The following is a 9,520-nucleotide window of genomic DNA, read 5'->3' on the forward strand; positions in this document are numbered from 1 at the left end:
ATTAATAGTCATGCAGAAAGATGTAGTAAAACTAACACACAAGTACATTTAAAATCTGGCAGATGGGTTAATATTAATCCTCACTGTCATTAAACATCTCAACACGCTTCGTTACTAACTTGCTCAGAAATACCTTAATGCATCTCGCTGGTAATACGAGAACAACTTTACCTCCGAGATAACCAGCCACATGCCCCTTCTCATTCTCCCGTCATACATGCTATTTCACCAGCCAGATCCCTCATCAATTATTATTCCCAATCCCCCCTTTCTAGATTATGCAACTCACTCCCCACTCACACTAACCTAAAGATTAATAACATCGATCTATCGAATCAATAGACCATATCTATTCGTTTCTCTTGTACCTTGTCAATAAAGAGAAATAATTTAATTTGTGTTGTTATATTTCTTGTGTTTCCTCTTTCTATTTATTTTTTCTATTGTAGAAAAAGAAATTAATGATTTGACAGCTTATTCAACTTTTCCTTCAAACCAAATCCATATCTCAACCTTGTAATCGATGCCCAATGGATGCTCACTCGGTTCTGGATTGTTCACGTTTATGTATGATATCTTCTAAATGTATCGCCTTTTCATATACTAACACTAAGTGCGTGCTAAAGAAACTGATCTGAACTTTAATGGAATTATGACTTCTCAATGAAATGTGAGCACGACTTCAACGGATCACGTTTGCTGATAATAATTCTATCAGATAAAATGTGTATTTCTTTGTGAATAAAATCAATTTAATTAAGATAATTCCTTTGTTAATTTATTTTTATTTCTCATGTTTTTCTTTCAAATTAGTCTTCTCTTATAAACCCATTCACACATTTGAAGGTTTATAAGATTATCGAATTTACTCTTGTACAAATGAAGCAATGGGTATTATTTTATCGACCTTCAAAGAATGGACAGAATTCGATCGCAAAACGTGACGGTTCTAAACTAAATACCACAAACAGTTAAAACGAATCTTTAACCCATTATCTAAATACTAGCATTATGACCCGTTGTTGCGGGTCATAGTGCTAGTGCATGTATATATGTGTATATATACGTGTACATATTACATGTATATCTATATATATACATCAACGCATAAAATACAAAATACAAAGTTATATCTTGATATCGCTAGTGATAACAATACTCAAAATATATAACAGACTGGAATTGTTAGCCCGTCTCTTGTAAATTCGATCAATTGTATCTTGTCCTCCCTCTTGTATAGAAGTGTGGCTACAATCCCGCCTACTTCTACTTTTGGGGGGATATTTTAAATTTTATCCGGGACGTCCTACGTCCCAGATATAAAGGTAAAAATAAAATATTTCCACTTTGCAAGGTTCGAGTCGAGTACTCCCTTGCACGCTCCGTTGACTCGAATCTTGCTTCTATTGTGGTGAATTTACCGCCTCTAGTTAGATATATTTCATAGACGCACCAAGACACTTTTCGATGGTGCTTTCCTCCAGGTGTTCAAATCTTTTTTTTCTTCTCTACATTGTATACTTTATAGACAATAGTCTTTTCTTTAATTTAATTTTTTATTTCGTTTGGTGGTGTTATCCTAGATTCACCGTCTTTGTCGGTGATCAATCCGTATTTCTTCCATTTTAATTTCAATGAGTTCGCGCCCACCGACGGCTGCAGCGAAATTCATTTTTGGACTTTCTTCTATCGAAGGCATTCTAACAAAAATGCTTCCGTGTAAACGGTGAAAATATTGTCAATTTCCCCAAACAGGGACACAATTCAATTTTTAAACAATAACCAAAGCTCCTTCTCCCAAAGGGGGAGGGTTACAGTTTACAATTATTTAACAAATGCAACACAACAATGTTTCCTTTACGAGGAACCAACAAACGTAATAACAATAATTAAACAGTAATAATAATAACAACAAACGTTACGATGAATCAGAAAGCAGTAAGCAGTTGAAGCTTTAGTCCTTTATGTATAAGAAATAAACCAACAGCAGTACTCTGTAAAAGCGGCTGTTCGAGAAAACAGATATTACATACATCCAAACTTCATATAGATACTTAATGCTAGCTAATTAGCAGATAATCTAATGTAATCTAATGTAAAAGCACAGCTCCATCTGGACTATTCCATTTCTGCACGCTAATTTTATTTTTAATTTATTCCTATTCATGTGAAACCAGTCATTGATGCAATTTTATACCAATTGCTATTTTTACTTTTGTATACTTTAGTTTGATTTTTAATTATTACTTACTACATATAATTTAATTGTTATTATTATTTTTATTGATAAAGTGAAAGTATCTGACATAAAATAGAGAAATGTTTTTGTTTCACTTTTAACACGTAAACGGATTAAGTCGATTACATCGACCCCAGTGCGTGACTAGTACTCAATTTATCGAACCCGAAAGGATGAAAGGCAAAGTCGACCTCGGCGGAATTTGAACTCAGAACGTAACGGCAGACGAAATACCGCTATGCATTTCGCTCGGCGTGCTAACGATTCTGCCAGCTCGCCGCCTTCAAACTGAAAAATAATGATGAAGGTAATATCGAAAAACTCTCTGAAGAATATAGCAAACACTTTCCGAGAATTATGGTACGTCTATTCCAACGTAAGAAAGCACCAAATATCTTAGGTACTCTGATTGTTAATTTGAGTTTTAATTCTGGTCTCTCAGAAACAGTCAAAGCTGGCATCTCTAAAGAAATTTTATCAAGGATTACAAAGTGAAATTAATATAAAAATCTTTTCTTTTTTTCCCTTTGGACAAAATTTTGCGTTTCAGCAAATTATTTGCATACACGGATGCTACAGATTAAACGAAAATACGAAATCAATAATACGAAACTCGTAGCAAAACTCAGCAGCGCAAAGAAAGTTTAAAATAGATTTTACTGTGACAAATTGAATAGCAACACTGACAATGAATATCGTAAGAATGTTGCTTTTGTGTCCGTTGGTTATGCTTTAGATTAATATTGGTGAAGAGGAGAGGTGGCAGTAGACACGGCGTTTGCAGAAGTTTATGGATTAGTGAGATCGATACGGTTAATCTTTAGCTTGGAGATTTGTGTGTTGACATCTGTTGGGAAAATGGGATCAGGGATTGAATTTCAGAGGATTAATGTCTGGGGCAGTGGAAACCCAATCGCTGTGTTGTAGCCCAGTCAGCCTTAGTTTAAAAAAAGCACGGGCAAAGATTTTATATAAATAATAATTTGAGTTTTATTTGAATAAATAAAATTTACAGTCAACTTCTGAATGAGATTGAAATGTCACAGATAAATAAAAAGTTAGCGTCATCTATTATTATAAGTTAAGAAAATAATAATTATTCGAAGGCAAATCTCTTTTCGATGATGTGTCGAAAAACGAAAGCGGATGTCTTCAAGATTCAGGTTTTCGGTACATCATCTATTTATAATAACTGGGTATAAATTGTATGGTTTATTGTTTACTATGGAATCCTTCAGATAAGACTTGATCATCCACACCTTGAGAAAGTATTCATTCATAGCCTGCCGTGTGCTTACAGGCAGTGTTACATCTTCTTGCAGCAGTTCGATCAGTTCAAACGAGGAATCCATAGAGAGATTCAAAATCTCAAGTAAATCGATCAATGAGACCAAAATGTGTCACTTCCACCCGATGAGTCGCTTTGCACAGTGGAATTCTGATATCAGGGTGACCAATTTCAGTGGAAATGTATCTGCTATGAATCTGAGACAAACCATATTCAGAAACTGGGGAATTTAGGGAGTAAGATAAAGTTTATTGTGGGCAATAAAGAAATAAGATAAGAGAGGTTTATCATGATATCACCATTTTATGCCGAAAATTGGTGTCGGAACTCTAAGCAATTGTGGTTCAATATAAGAATGACGGTCTCATTTGTGAAAATAGTTTTAAGATCCTCTTCTATTTTTCACCCGGTTTCGAAAACTCTCACTGAGCACCTAGGCCTCCAAATGTGGAGTTTTAAGTTTTCTCGTGTCAGCTGATTAACCTCCGTTACTTCACTGATCTGTCACTTAATTGGTGGCCAGAAAAGGTTAGTTTCGTTTGACATCAAGAAGTTCAATGCATATGGATATCATTTCCGTTGCTGTAGTCACAGCAGTGAAAATTTGTAATAGTTTTTGCTAAAGACTTGATTTGTATTAAAACATGTTTAGCGAAGACGAGAGCGCAAACTTTCATAGACAAAAGTAATAGAAACATTTCTCTTTAATTTGCCTCTCTCATAACTTGATAACCTCACCGAAATGTGAGAGGATGTCCATAATAAATGACTGCTCATAATGAACAGCATAGCACGGTACCCGCTGACTGACCCATCGTGTATAGGAGGAGATTTTCAGCTCTGCTGATTGTTCTCGTTTTTCTTCCTGTAAGTACTTGTTTTTACTGATGCACTCTGAATCGAGCTATAAACAGGTTAAGTTGCTGCTGTATGACGAAAAATTCCCCGATAGCCTTTACATTTTTGTTAAGAAGTTATCTACATCTAGGTTCTGTTGGTGGAAGCTGACACAAGTTGCAAATGGGGCTGCGACATGCAGTTTCGCTTGAATACCAGCTACTTCGCTCGTTTTTTCTTGTTTCGAGTCGCAGTTTTCCCACGTATGGACGGAACATTAAATGTACAGAATTCGCAACTTTCCACGGAATAATCCTCACAATAAACAAAATGTAGCAACAGTTTTAGACTGAATAACATTAAACGTTTTTGAGAAGGGAAAATAAAAATAATAATTTGTTTAATTAAGAAAGATAATGAGATAATACTGCTGGTGTATTTTTAGTATTGATACAACAACGTTAGAGATATTAATATTTGAACGTACTGAGATGGTAAACTTCTTGGTCATTATTTTTAATAACAAAGATATTCACACACAGTAGATCCAATATATAATGGATATACGACAATTCATAAAAAGAAATCTTGTTGCAATAACTGAAGATGTTGAATATTCTCCAGAACCAAAGGGCCACAACGTGTCAGCTCCTGAAGTATTTGAACGTTATGATACAATTATAGACTCACTGGGGTATGCATGTATTTTGGAAATACCTAACGGAGTGACGACCGAGCCCTGCATATTTACGACTGCCAGAAATACGGTGAAGTCATAGACAACGGTGCTTCTTACATCGATGCTGAACAGAAGAATCATAGAAGATCAATTGTCAGGATCACTTAGCTCTATCAAGATAGAAACTCCAACGCATTCATTGGGGTGGCGTCCATGGTTGAGTAATCAAGTAATGAAAGAATCACTATGATTCAAGGTCCCAATTAAAATTTATAAGAATGGAATTTGATAGGGACAGAGTGTCTTGGGAATTCACGAAAGCAGCGAGAAAGAAATCACAGGATTTTAATTCAGCAGATGAGACAAGGATGATCGTGCTGTGATAGACACCGCAGTACAGGCCGGACTGTGGTTAGGGAGGAGAAAACATTTCATTCGAAAAGGCACCTTTCAGAGCAGCAGTCGATGTTCGACAGATTCAACAGCGTCATTTTGAAAACGTTAACAACCAAGGCAATAAATCTTAACTAAATCAGAAATAAAAATCGCAAAAAAACATTGTTTGACCCAAGTTGCCGCAGTTCCAATCCAGGTCTTTTTAAATTACATCAATGAGTACAGCATACACGAAAATAGAGTATATTGCTTTTGTTGTCCACATTTTCTAGGAAAAAGCCCAAAATAGCAATAGCAAGCACTCATTAAAACAAGTTTTCTCGAGCGGAAGTATGCATTGGGGTAAAATGTACCAAATCTATATCTCAGCCGGTTGTGTATGGAGGGAATATCAAACTTTTGGGAAAGAAACTTGTGATGCTATTCACTGTCATTTGTCAAGAAGGGGACAATAATGGGACCACGAAAAGCAAAATACTTATATCATTGTACTCGCAATGATTATTCTTTAAATCATGGCATCAGTAATCAAAGAATTACTTGCTTAAGACTTGACTAAGTCTTAAACTTTACATTAAGTTTCAATGAAACAAAGGTCATTTCGAAAACTGAACCGCTCTGAGACGTTCTGCACCGCGTACTTGACAATATTATTTATGAGGAATTAAAGGCGGTGAGCTGGCAGAAATGTTAGCACGCTGGGCCAAATGCATAGCGGTATTTCGTCTGCCGTTACGTTCTGAGTTCAAATTCCGCCGAGGTTGACTTTGCCTTTCATCCTTTTGGGGTCGATTAAATAAGTACCAGTTACGCATTGGGGTCGATATACTCGACTTAATCCGTTTGTCTGTCCTTGTTTGTCCCCTCTGTGTGTAGCCCCTTGTGGGTAGTAAAGAAATAGGTATTTCGTCTACCGCTACGTTCTGAGTTCAAATTCCGCCGAGGTCGACTTAGCCTTTTCAGGGTCGATGAAATAAGTAGCAGTTATGCACTGGGGTCAATGTAACCGACTGGCCACCTTCTACAAAGATTTCCAAGGCCCTGTGCCGAGAGTAAGAATAATTATTTAAGCGGAAATAATTGGATGTTGAATAGTTTCTGAATATAACATTGATTCACTTTCTGCAGCGTATGTCTTCGGTGCTGAACACAGGGTTTGCAGTATTACTTCATTCACTTAGTTTTCCATGTTCACACTTTCATCGCCTTCCAAGTATTGTCCATTTGATGTAATGCATCGGTCCAGACGCGTTTTCCAGTCTTCGAAGCGGTCTTGGAACTCTTGCGAAATGATCGTCTCCGTCGCTTTTTTTTTCACCTCTTTCACATCTGCAAAATATTTTCCTTTAAGGACTTTTCTCATTCGGGAGAACAAAAAAATATTGCAGGGAGCAAGACCGGGGCAACAGGGAGGGTGGGTAAACGAGGTCATGCCATTTTTGGTCAAAAACTGTCTCACACTGAAGGCGGTGTCCGAAATTTCTTTGTCGTGATGAAACCACCCCACCCCACTTCTGCCACGGGTCGGAACGATTTCGTCTCGTCGTGCCTCGCAAACGCTTCAGAAATGCTTCCATTGACTTGATCGCCCTATCGTTTCCGGGTTGTAGCCGTAGCACTAACTTTCGTCACTTCAAAAAAAGGGTCCGGATCCATTTCCAACTGTTCTTTCACTTCGCGACACGTATTTAGTCGTGACTGCTTTTAATTTTCCGTGAGCAAGTGAAACACAAGTTTTGCTGCAACTCTTTTCATTCGCAATTTCTCGCTCAAAATTCATTGGAAAGAGCTCCAAGAAACACCAGTCATATTAACAAGTTCATCAATTGTTCGGCGACTGTCCTCCAAGACCAGTTTGTGAATTTTCGTGATGTTTTCATTCGTTCTGGAGGTCGACGGTTTCCCTGAATGATATTGGTCTTCAAGCGGAAAGTGACCATTACTAAAACGTGAAAACCACTAGTTTTGCTCATGGTAGAATCCTTGTAAGCTGTTTGAAGCATCACAACTGTTTCCGCCGCCGTTTTCCCAGAAAGAAAAAAAAACAGAATTTTGCGGAAGCATGCTGTCCCTTCGTTTCAACCATCGCAATAATCTACGAACAAGGGAGAAGCAATGCAAAACAAAGACGCACCACGTGACGAGTCCTGACTTCGACGTCAGTCGGGAGACTGACACCTGAGGGATGCATCAAGTGGATTCTAGCGGCGGAAGCTTAAACTACAACGGGCTTGTTCCGCAGAGAAAGTTTCCGGTTACTTTTGGTTACTCTTTCGTATTGGTGTTGACAAATAATTGTGTCCCCTAATATTATGATGGTTCCTCGGTCATGAGCGGAGGAATCGCTGGTGTTCATGCGAAATTGCATGTCGCAGCCCCATTTGCAACTTGTGTCAGCTTCCACCAACAGAACCTAGATGTAGATAACTTCTTAACAAAAATGTAAAGGCTATCGGGGAATTTTTCGTCATACAGCAGCAACTTAACCTGTTTATGGATCGATTCAGAGTGCATCAGTAAAAACAAGTACTTACAGGAAGAAAAACGAGGATAACCAGCAGAGAAGAAAATCTTCTCCTATACACGATGGGCCAGTCAGCGGGTACCGTGCTATGCTGTTCATTATGAGCTTTCATTTATTGACATTCTCCCTCATTTCAGTGAGGTTATCAAGTCATGGGAGAGGCAAATTAAAGAGGAATGTTTCTGTAACGTTTGTCTATGAAAGTTTGCGCTCTCGTCTTCGCTAAACAGGTTTTAATACAAATCAAGTCTTTAGCAAAAATATTACAAATTTTCACTGCTGTGACTACAGCAACAGAAATGGTATCCAGTTAAACATCTTCATGTCAAACGAAACGAAAGTTTTGTAGCCTCCGATTAAGTAACAGATAGTGAAGATATTATGCTCAACCAGCTGACTCGAGAGAAACCTAATCTGCAAGGCAATCTTAACAGCATTTGGAGGCCTCAGCGGCTAGTGTGAGAGTGTTGGAAGCCGGCTGAAAATTCAAACCACAATTCCTATATTGAACCAGGTTTGCTTAGAGTTCCGACACCGATGTTCGGCATAAAATGGTGATATCATGATAAACCTCTTATCTTATTTCTTTATTGCCCACAAGGGGTCATGATAAACCTCTCTTATCTTACTCCCTAAATTCCCCAGTTTCTGAATATGGTTTGTCTCAACTTCATAGCAGATACATTTCAACTGAACTTGGATACCCTGATATCAGAATGCCACTATGCAAAGCGACTCATCGGGTGGAAGTGACACATTTTGATCTCATTAACCGATTTACTTGAGATTTTGAATCTCTCTATGGATTCCTCGTTTGAACTAATCGAACTGCTGCAAGAAGATGTAACACTGCCTGTAAGCACACGGCAGGCTATGAATGAATACTTTCTCAAGGTGTGGATGATCAAGTCTTATCTGAAGGATTCCACAGTAAACAATAAACCAGACAATGTATGCCCAGTTATTATGAATAGATGATGTATCGAAAACCTGAATCTTGAAGACATCCGCTTTCGTTTTTCGACACAACACCGAAAAGAGAATTGCTTTCGAGTAGTTTGTATTTTCATAACGTATAACAGATACTGCTAACTTTTTATTTATTTGACATTCCAATCACATTCAGAAGTTGACTGTAAATAAATTTGATTTATTCAATTAAAATTCAAATTTTTTTAATACAAATTCTCTGCCTGTGCTTAAAGTTTTTTAAAACTAAATCTACCTGGGCCACCACAAAACAATTGGATCACCACTGCTCCAGAACATTAATCGTCTGAAATTCGATCTCTGATCACATTTTCTTTATACAAATATTCAAACGAAATATTAACCGTATCGATCTCACCAATCCACAAAGGCTTGAAAACATCACGTCGATCCCACTCCCATCTCCCCTCTTCACCAAACTATAAACAAAGAATCCAATATTAATCTAAAACTTAACCAATGAAAACAAAAGGAACATTTTTACGACATTTATGGTCAATATTTCAATTTATGTTTTTCACACCGAAAACTATTTCAACCTTTCGATAACCTGAAAGAAATTGTTGA

The sequence above is a fragment of the Octopus sinensis genome, unplaced genomic scaffold (assembly GCF_006345805.1).
Source record: "Octopus sinensis unplaced genomic scaffold, ASM634580v1 Contig14966, whole genome shotgun sequence".
Lineage (NCBI taxonomy): Eukaryota > Metazoa > Mollusca > Cephalopoda > Octopoda > Octopodidae > Octopus > Octopus sinensis.